The following is a 10,489-nucleotide window of genomic DNA, read 5'->3' on the forward strand; positions in this document are numbered from 1 at the left end:
TGCCATGTTGTAACTTAGGTTACTTTCTCTGCTGTGGCTAATTAGGGACAGTTATAAAAAGGTCACTAGACTGTGCAGCCAATAACAGTGTCCTGCACTTCTATTTCTAACAGGAACAAAAACAATTTCAGAATGGAATTACAGGAAAGGGGGGGGGGGTTAGAAAATGATATACATATATACAAAACACATGATTTATAATTTTATGTTACCATCTCAAAGAGTTTAATATCCCTTTAAGGGGAATTCTGAGTTTAAAACACTACTTCATAAACTCTTGCCAATCTGGAGTTGGTGGATAAAAACCAACAGATACATTCGACCAGGGTGATTTACAAGCCTTACTCTTACGCTATTGGTTGCGTGAGGGTAGGCGGCATTGCACAAGCGTTCGCCCGTGCAATGTTAAATCTGGGGAACAAAAGCTCCCCCAATCTGCAATCAAATGCAGGCAGGTTCACAACATGTGAATCCTGTACGCTTGCAGATTGATAAATCTGCCCCTATGCCTAAGTTAAAATGTTTGTGATGGTGCAATGGTGCCAAATAATGTATTTTAAATTAATATTTTAGTTGACATGTTCATGCATTCTACTCCTTAGCATCATTGAGACGGGGGGGGGAGCTAATATTAATGACAGATTGTTAACCTTCAAATCCTTCCATAGACCGACCAGTGCTTGAAAAATCTCAGAAGCCATTGCTTACTGTCTAAATATTTTACTGGCTCATCCATAAACTATTCTCTGATAATGGGGTTAAAAAAAAAAATTTCTGTTGCTGCACCCTGCATTTTAGAAATCTACATACATCCAAAGAATTCAACGCATTCCCTGGATCTTAAATATTGTACAGGTGGATTCTAAAATTCAAATTTTCTCCCAATATAGTTTTAAAAAAACCCAAATCTAAATAAATCATGCACCAAATAAGAGTAGCATCTCAGGTGGCCACAAAAACTGTTTTTTGGAGAATAATCCAACAGTCAATGCAGTAACCAGCATTAAACTATTAACGCTGAACAGTATACAAAAGTTTATTTTAATTACACAAAATATGTGTGTGTGTGTGTGTGTGATAGCAATGCCTCACTGAACACTAGTCAGGCCAGGGAAGAAGAAGAAAACAAAATGTATGCACAGTAATTGTAATTTACTGTTATTCTGTGCTAAAAGAAAAAAAGTACTCCAAGGACAAATACCAAGTTGTTTCAACTATCATAAAGCAACATGAATTTACCATCAACTGGAAAACACTACAATATAGGGCCCAGTAATTTTGATATATGAAAGTGTGTGCCCATGGAGCATTAAAAAAAAAAAAAAGAACCTAAATATCTGAGCAATGAAAATACTAGTATTAGGTCAGCTGCTATTGTTAAGTGAGGCCTACCACAACTCCACTTCACCAACGTGGGAACTACAAATCCCAGCAAGCTGCAGACTTTTGCACTTCTGTGTTCTTGCAGTAAGGAAATATTACAGCATGAAAAGCAGCAAGTGGAGTAAACAAAAAGAATCCTGAGAAGCAGATAGGAAAATCTTCAATAAAAAACTGTAATGCCAAATAATTTCATTTGACACTACAACTCATACACAGGGCATAGCTACTCTCTCCACCACCAGCTATCACCTTTCAATAATCACCACCCCCAAGGCAGAACATGCAGTGATCTGAGATGTCATCGCAGAAAATGCAGCATGTCTGCAGAAAGAACAGGACACATGCAGGAACTATTACGGCATTAACTTTGCAGCGCTGCTCCACATCAGGTTGTTCTCTTCAAAAAGAGTTTTGCTCTGGCAGCACTGTGTAAGTTTCCCTTAAAGGACCAGTCAATACAACAGATTTGCTAAATCAACAAATGCATGATAAAAAGACAATGCAATAGCACTTAGCCCGAACTTCAAATAAGTATTAGATTTGTTTTTCAAACAAATTTTAAAGTTATGTCTATTTCCACTCCCCCTGTACCATGTGACAGAAATCAGCCAATCACAAAAGCATATACGTATATTCTGTGAATTCTTGCACATGCTCAGGAGGAGCTGGTGACTAAAAAAAAAAAGTGTAAATATAAAGAGACTGCACATTTTTTTAATGGATGTAAATAGGAAAGTTGTTTATAATTGTATGCTCTATATGAATCACTAAAGTTTAATTTGACCTGAGTGTCCCTTTAAAGTGATGGTAAACTCTTTTTCTTATCAATTTGCATATTTACACTGCTATAGGTATGTATGATCAAACCGCATAGTTATTTTTTTAATTTAGTATTTAATTTCTAAACAATTTTCCTAATCTTTTGTAAGCTGTTTGCTCCGCCCCTCTTACATGCCTGTAACCACACTCTGTCCTTAGTCCTCTCTCCACCCTCTCCTTACGTCACCCTCATTGCTCGTTCATGATATTCTAATTGTTGACGCATGCGCATCAATTATGAATAATATCTGGATTGCATTACAGCTATCTCAATAATTAATGAGTAACACAAAGGTTTTCTTAAACAATTTTTTGGTAAACAAACATATTGACAATCGAAATTAGTATGATGTACTTACTGGGACTACTCCAAGTAAGGAATGTATTGTAAAATAGTATACAATACAGTGCTTACTTTCGAGTGCCGAGAGTGCCGTGTGAAAAAAACACTGAAGACGCATGCGTGAAATCGACCGTGCACGCGCAAATTCTTAGACGTATTTTGATGAAGTTGATTGGGTGTTAGGATTGTTGGGACTTATCGTTAGGGTGCATGCGCAAAAATTGTAATGCAAAGAGCCTGTCTAGCGACTGGATAGAGGATTGGACACAGGCAGGGTAAATCCATGTGACGTCACGGTGGGCTGGCGATTTTACGGAACGGATATATTATTGATTTGGAAATTGTAAGTAAATGGCTATTTCATGTTTATAGCGAAATTTCAGTTGACAGTTTAATACGATTTGATAATACCTATAACATATTCACCCTATACTGAGTTTACCATCCCTTTAACACAACACATCCACAGCTAAGTGCTGTATGAAGTGAAAAGTCAGATATGCAGTATTGACTGGCTCTTAGCCCCCTAACTTGTCCCACTCTGCAAAGCTGTGTTTTCTGAATGACATTCTTATGAGCAATGCATTTTTTTATTACTACATTTCTATGTTGGATCAAGAGAAAAGGAAACAAATTTATTAGATTAATTTTTATTTTTTTTGTCTGCAGGTAATTTGCAAGCCAATTTTCAACTGCTGCAATATATTATAAAACTTTTACAATTGCTTTATTCTCCAGTAAATCAACACACTGCAACTGAACAGGTGCTTTTAGTGTTAAGGCTGTGACACACTGCAAGCGATGCAGCGCGAGGCGATGCAGCTGCTTCGCACCGCGTCGCTTCTAAAGTTCAATTATTTCGTCCCTGAGCGCTCAGCTACGCGTCCTGACGCAGCAGAATGCTCAGAGATGAAAAGGCAGGACACACAGAGCGCACAGCCACATCTACACGCTGCGCGTCGCTCCGCTTGCAGTGTGTCACAGCCTTTACTGCCTAATTTAAAATTGAATTTTATTTTAAAATAACCTGCAGAAAAATTATCCATTTAAAAAAATCTCATCGCAGAAAGTGAAAAAAGTTCTGCCTCTGGGAGAAAATGAATCTAGCTACTGTACCCGACAGGCAGAACGACACCAAACTAACCTCCCATAAATATAACAGCAAGGACCATCCCATAGTGCATTCCTATAATGAACCAGTAACAAACTCAACCATTACAGGCAAACAGACCCACTTAGCTGCCTATGGTGAAGGGGGGGTTGTAATACTACCAGCCCAGCAATAATTACCATATGCAATGTACCACAATATGACTGCCTCCATGACCACACCATGCAGGATGCAGCTTTCACCTGCCACCACCAGAAAATATTATTGGCCACAGGAAGAACCCAGCTATTGCCAACTTATAAATCAATAGAATGATGTAGCTAATTGTCTCCCCCAATAATAAACACAGGACGCAGACTTTAACCTTAAAGGGACATTAAACACTAAATAAATGCTAGATAGAATGATGCATTTAAAGAAAATTAGTCTGAGAATAACATGTGGATGTATTTTTTTAAAGTTTCATTAGTTTAAATATTAAAAAGAAGTGTAAAGTTTTAGTGTCTATAAAACAATGGGAGCTGCCATGTTGTAACTTAGGTTACCTTCTCTGTTATGGCCAATTAGGGATAGTTTTAAATAGACCAATAGAATGTGCAGCCAATGGCTGTGTGGAATATAACAGTGTTCTGCAAATCCATTTCTAATAGGAACTGAAAAGCTCACGATTTAAGAATGGAATTACAGGCAAAGGGGACAAAATTAATAATGAAAGTATATTGTAGAGGTTTTTTGTTTTTTTACACAGTTTATCATTGTATATTACCATCTCAAAGTGTTTAATGTCCCTTTAAATATTAAGCTACCAATATTACCCCAGACACAAAAACCCAACTAACCCCCTACAAGCAAAAGGCAAGGGAACAGTATTTCCATCCCCAAAATGCAGACAGAGGCCCTTGTTCATAACAGGAGCAGCCCTCAGACTTCCACTGGACCACAAACACTTTCAGAGAGCACTTGCTATTGCCCAAATTGACAGAATCCTCTAACTCAAACGTTTAGAAAACTAAACTTACACATACCCCAATATTACTGCATATAAAAGCCACCATAGGCACATGAGCACCTCACTATTACAATACTAAGACGTGGCTATATCCTTAGCTGCAACATTGAAACACCACCATCTCCCCTTATTACAAGAAAAGCTTTACAATATTGGCCAAATAATCACTACAGACCCTGGTGATCACAGCCATAAGTTTATGTTTCTAAATGCCACCAAAAGTCAATATCCATCACAGGTGCCAATAATATCAACCTCAGTCAACTCAAAACCAGGATGCCACAATTATTACTTATCAAAATAACAGACGTTCCCTAATAATCATAGGCAAGCTAGCACCCTAAAATCAGAGAATGGTGCTATTATCCATCCAATAGTCTTAACAGGAAATAGCCACAACATAAAGATACTCACTGTGGCTCTTAATCACCACTGAATAAAAGGACCCACATTTAAATTCCTATAATCAAAACAAATGACCTCGGTCACAACGCCACCAAAGGAACAGGATCATACTTGAGGCTCCAGCCACTACAGAACAAATGCCCACAACTACTCAACACACTTGACACAGAAAGAGAGGCCACTATGACACATATAGTTAGGGTTAGAAACTTAACGTTAACCAACATTCATTAAGCCACTCTAGTAATGTCCACTATCGCCCCCAATAGTCTCCATAGGTACAAGACTCTAGTATCAACCACATAGACAGTACAGAAACTGTGAAGCCTCTATCAACCCCTAACAATTAAAGGATGTCGCCCCGTTAGTCACTACAGACTGGACTTAGCTAGTGCCCCTAAAGATCACCACACAGGACCCGCCATACTACCCTTAATAATTAACCAAGAGCATAATGCCGTTATTAATCTTTACGAACAACGCATGGCTCATACCTCTGTAACCTCTAATTATAGAAATGTTCTCGGTTTACCGACTTTATCCACCCGCACTCCCCCGACTTTCCCCGGTCTCCCGCACTCTAATTAGCTGCCTACACCGTTTCCGCTAACCTGGCGACTGCTTCTCCTACCCTTTGTGCCCGGTAATCCGCCCTCACACTGACCCGCACCTGCTCCTCCCGCTTCCGCGGCCGCCGCTCCCGCCGGGATCACACAGACAATATGGCGGAGCCACACAGCCGCCAGCCGCAGGGACCACAACGAGGCTGATAGGAAGCGGAAATACACTTTGCCCGCTGCGGTGGTCGGTCTGGGCGGAGTGCAAGCGCCATATTGTGAGTGGAAAGTTAGTAAGGGCGCATAAAGATAGCAGGTACTAGACGTGACAGCGAGGGATAACCGGAAAATTACAGTATAAAATGTCTAACGTCACTACATAATCAAGAAACCTGTTTACTCAGGAGAGTCTTCTAGGACCCCTTCTGAAAAGAATTGCCAGTCTCAAGATGGCGTCATACGGCAGCTGGATGAAACATGCGTGTTGCGTTCCAGGGCATTTCGGGAAATGTAGTTCTTATTGGATTTATTTTTTCTGCATTGCCTGAATTTCAGAAAATCGAAGTGAATCCACTGAGAGCAGTAATAATCTCAGGATATATCGTAAATCGCTCACTGGCAGTGTAAGCAGAAATATGTTTGTTAGTAAGAGCTGTGTTTGTGCAAATAAAAAGTAATATAGGGGTGTGACATATGATAAGAGGTGTGTGTCAGTGTCCGACATATCCTCACCCTTTCTCATTCACCCCCAAGTCACAAGAAAATCTACAATGTACTGTTACTATTTATTACACTCAAATGTCAGGAAATAGAGTGTTGCTTGGCTGGCATGTTTACATTTTGGGGACATGTAGATAATATCAAAAAAATATATATAGTAATATACAGTTGAAATAAAAACTTATTTTAGTATTTTAAATTATTTGCTCTGACTGTAGTACCATATACTTTCCATATGAAAATGGTATAGGGGCCTGAATTCTGTTCCAGCACTAAAAGGATTTTATTCTAACAGAAAGGTAGTGAGATGATTGGGTTCAAAGTATCTATTATTGCTCTAGACTTATCTTTACACACCGGTTTTTGCTTCATCTGTTGACATACAGTATTTCACAATGCTACTAGGTTAGATTGATGTAGCCTGCTAATTACCGTATTTGCTAAAAATAAATCTTTAAAATGTATAAACAAAAATGTTGCATACCAGTGTTAGCAAACTCTATAATAAGTGTTACATGCAAAATATATATTTAAATAGACATAAAACCCTAAGTACTAGATTACAAGTGGAGCACTAATTTAACGTGCGCCCGTAAGGGGGCAAATTCATTACGAGTGGCTGGTTAATGCTACTCCGAACTCCGAAAATTAACCAGAGGTCAGACCATCAGAATGGGGAAGAAAGGGGATTTAAGTGACTTTGAACATGGCATGGTTGTTGGTTGTGGTCTAAGTATTTAAAAAACTGCTGACCTACTGGATTTTTACGCACAACCATCTTTAGCGTTTATGGTGAATGGTCAGAAAAAGAAAATATCCAGTGAGCAGCAGTTGTGTGGACGAAAATGCCTTGTTGATGTCAAAGGAGAATGGGCAGACTGGTTCGAAATGATAGAAAGGCAACAGTAACTCAAATAACCACTCGTTACAACCATGGTAGGCAGAATAACATCTCTGAACGCACAACACATTGAAGCTTGAAGCACTTGCCACTCCTGTCAGCTAAGTACAGGAAACTGAGGCTGCAATTCGCACAGGCTCATAAAAATTGGACAATAGAAGATTGGAAAAACATTCCCTGGTCTGATGAGTCTTGATTTCAGCTGCGATATTCAGATGATAGGGTCAGAATTAGGCATAAACAATATGAAAGCATGGATCCATCCTGCCTTGTATCAACAGTTCAGGCTGGTGGTGGTGGTGTAATGGTGTGGGGGATATTTTCTTGCCACACTTTGGGCCCCTTAGTACCAATTGAGCAACTTTAAACGCCATGGCCTACCTGAGTATTGTTGCTGACCATGTCCATCCCTTTATGACTAATGACTTCTAGCAGGATAATGCACCATATCACAAAGCTCAAATCATCTCAAACTGGTTTCTTGAACATGACAATGAGTTCACTGTACTCCAATGGCCTCCACAGTCCCCAGATCTCAATCCAATAGAGCACCTTTGGGATGTGGTGGAAAGGTAGATTCACATCATGGATGTGCAACCGACAAATCTGCAGCAATTGCATGAGAATATGGACCAAAATATCTGAGGAATGTTTCAAACACCTTGTTGAATCTATGCCACAAAGAATTAAGGCAGGTCTGAAGGCAAAAGGGGGGTCCAACCCGGTACTAGCAAGGTATACCTAATAAATTGGCTGGTGAGTGTATATATTTTTGTGTTTATATGTGTATATACACATATTAACACATAAATATATATTTATGTATTTGCTGCCCATCGCTTCGCTAGGTTCTTTGCCGTGTGTACCGGCATGCGAACGAGGCTCCCATTGGAGCCTAGGTGTCAGGGTGCTAGGAATCAGACTGAGATGATAAGTTCAAAAATAATCACACCTTTATTAATAGCAAAAAATAATAAAAAGTCCACAAGTCAAATAACAAGCCAGGAGTCAAAACCAGAGCTGGTAGTCAGACGAGCCGAGTCAGGAGCCAAAGCGAATAGTCAGACGAGCCGGAATCAGGAACAAGGAAAACAGAGTCAGGAACAAGCCAGGGATCAGGAACCAGGAAGGACGTCAGGCAGCCAGGTAATACACAGGAACTCTCACAAACAGGTCTGCGACAACGCAAAGGCAAAGCATACTGAACAGAAGCTCTTTAAATAATAAGTGATGACATCACAATTCTGAGACTGCATCCTGTCTCACATGGATAATGCACAGCAGTCTGGCCATAAAAGGAAGTGCAGGAAATGAGCAGCATCCCCCACAATGCACCATAGTCAGGAAGAGAGGTGAGTAAAATGGCTGCCAGCAGCACATGGCAAACAAAACAGAGAAAAAACCCTGACAGTACCCTCCCCTCAACGACCCCTCCACCACGGGAGGACAAAAGGCTTATTGGGGAAACGGGCATAGAAGGCACGGAGGAGGGCGGGAGCATGAACATCAGAGGAGGGAACCCAAGAACGCTCCTCCGGACCGTAGCCCCTCCAGTGAACCAAATACTGTACACGGCCCCTGGACATACGAGAGTCAATAATGCTGCTGACCTCATACTCCTCATGGTTGTCAACAAAGATAGGACGGGGACAAGGCAACACAGTGGTAAACCAATTACAAACCAATGGTTTCAAGAGGGAGACATGAAAAACATTGGAGATGCACATAGCAGGAGGAAGGTCAAGAGCGTAGGCCACAGGATTAACCCGTCGGAGTATTCGAAAAGGACCAACATAACGGGGAGCCAATTTATTGGAATGCACACAAAGGTTCAAGTTGCGGGAGGACAGCCAAACTCTCTCACCAACCTGGTAGGAAGGTACGGGCAGACGCCTTCGATCAGCCTGGAACTTTTGGCGCTGCAAAGAACGATGAAGGCAATCCTGAATCTGCACCCACGTGGAACAGAGTTGCCGGAGATGCTCCTCCAAAGCCGGAATACCCTGAGACATGAATGAATCGGGCAACAAGGATGGTTGAAACCCATAATTCGCCATGAACGGGGATAACTTGGAGGAAGCATTAATAGCACTATTACGAGCAAACTCTGACCAAGGTAACAGTTCAGACCAATTATTGTGGTGATCTGAGACATAGCAACAGAGGAACTGTTCCAGAGCTTGATTAGACCGTTCCGCAGCCCCATTGGATTGAGGGTGATATGCCGAGGAGAAGGAAAGCTGGATCCCCATTTGAGCACAAAAGGAACGCCAAAATCTGGAGACAAACTGGCTACCCCGGTCTGACACTATCTCCTTGGGTAACCAATGTAAACGGAAGACCTCCCGGGCAAAAATTGAAGCAAGCTCCTGAGCGGTAGGCAGCTTCATCAAGGGAATGCAATGTGACATTTTAGAAAAACGGTCAACCACCATAAGGATAACAGTATTGCCATTGGAAACAGGGAGCTTGACAATGAAGTCCATGGAAAGATGTGTCCAAGGACGCTCACCATTAGCAATAGGTTGAAGTAGACCCACAGGAAGACATAGAGGAGTCTTATTCTGTGCACAAACTGAGCAGGAGGCAACATACGCAGCAACATCAGAACGAAGACCTGGCCACCAGAATTATCGAGTGACAGACCAAATCATTTGGTTCTTGCCTGGGTGACCTGCGGCTTTAGGATAGTGGTAAGTATGCAAAAGTTTAGTTCGAAGATTCTCAGGAACAAAACACTTACCACTAGGTTTCTCAGGAGGTGCATTGGTTTGTGCAGCCAGGATCTCCTCCCCCAAGGGAGAAGTCAAATTAGTACGTATGGTAGCCAAAATATGGTCAGGAGGTATAACAGGAGTAGGAGAAATGCTTGTACTCACAGCGCTTATAGAAAAGTGACCTATAGCTCCTATCTAAGGTGGGTCCCCACTACCCACAGATAGAGATAATACAAAGTTTGGGGTTTAGAGAAGAGTGCCAAAGGAGGCAAGGTCTTGTGAGTGTGGAAGTGATGCAATTGGACTATGTCAGTATAAGACCCTATGTGGACACTGAAAGTCTTATGAATGGCCTCAAAGGCTATAGGAATTAATTGGCAATAATTAGTAAAATATTTACAGATTAAATAGACATGAATTATATCACTAAACATGGATCCATGGTACATAAAAACACATAGGTATAAAACCAGTTCAATAAAATATAATATATAAATATGTGTACAATTGGACACTAAAAATAA

At 40.8% G+C, this 10,489-nt stretch overlaps 1 protein-coding gene across 1 annotated transcript in view; it reads right to left on the reverse strand.

Annotated features, from left to right (window-relative positions):
• The window catches only part of CSNK2A1 (casein kinase 2 alpha 1), a 98,693-nt gene extending 92,814 nt beyond the window's left edge, over positions 1–5,879 (reverse strand). The window contains 1 exon segment of the mRNA XM_053700347.1: positions 5,741–5,879. The gene's annotated coding sequence lies outside the window, so the exon portion shown is untranslated.
• Between the last annotated feature and the right edge of the window lie 4,610 nt (positions 5,880–10,489).

The sequence above is a fragment of the Bombina bombina genome, chromosome 1 (assembly GCF_027579735.1).
Source record: "Bombina bombina isolate aBomBom1 chromosome 1, aBomBom1.pri, whole genome shotgun sequence".
Classification (NCBI taxonomy): Eukaryota; Metazoa; Chordata; class Amphibia; order Anura; family Bombinatoridae; genus Bombina; species Bombina bombina.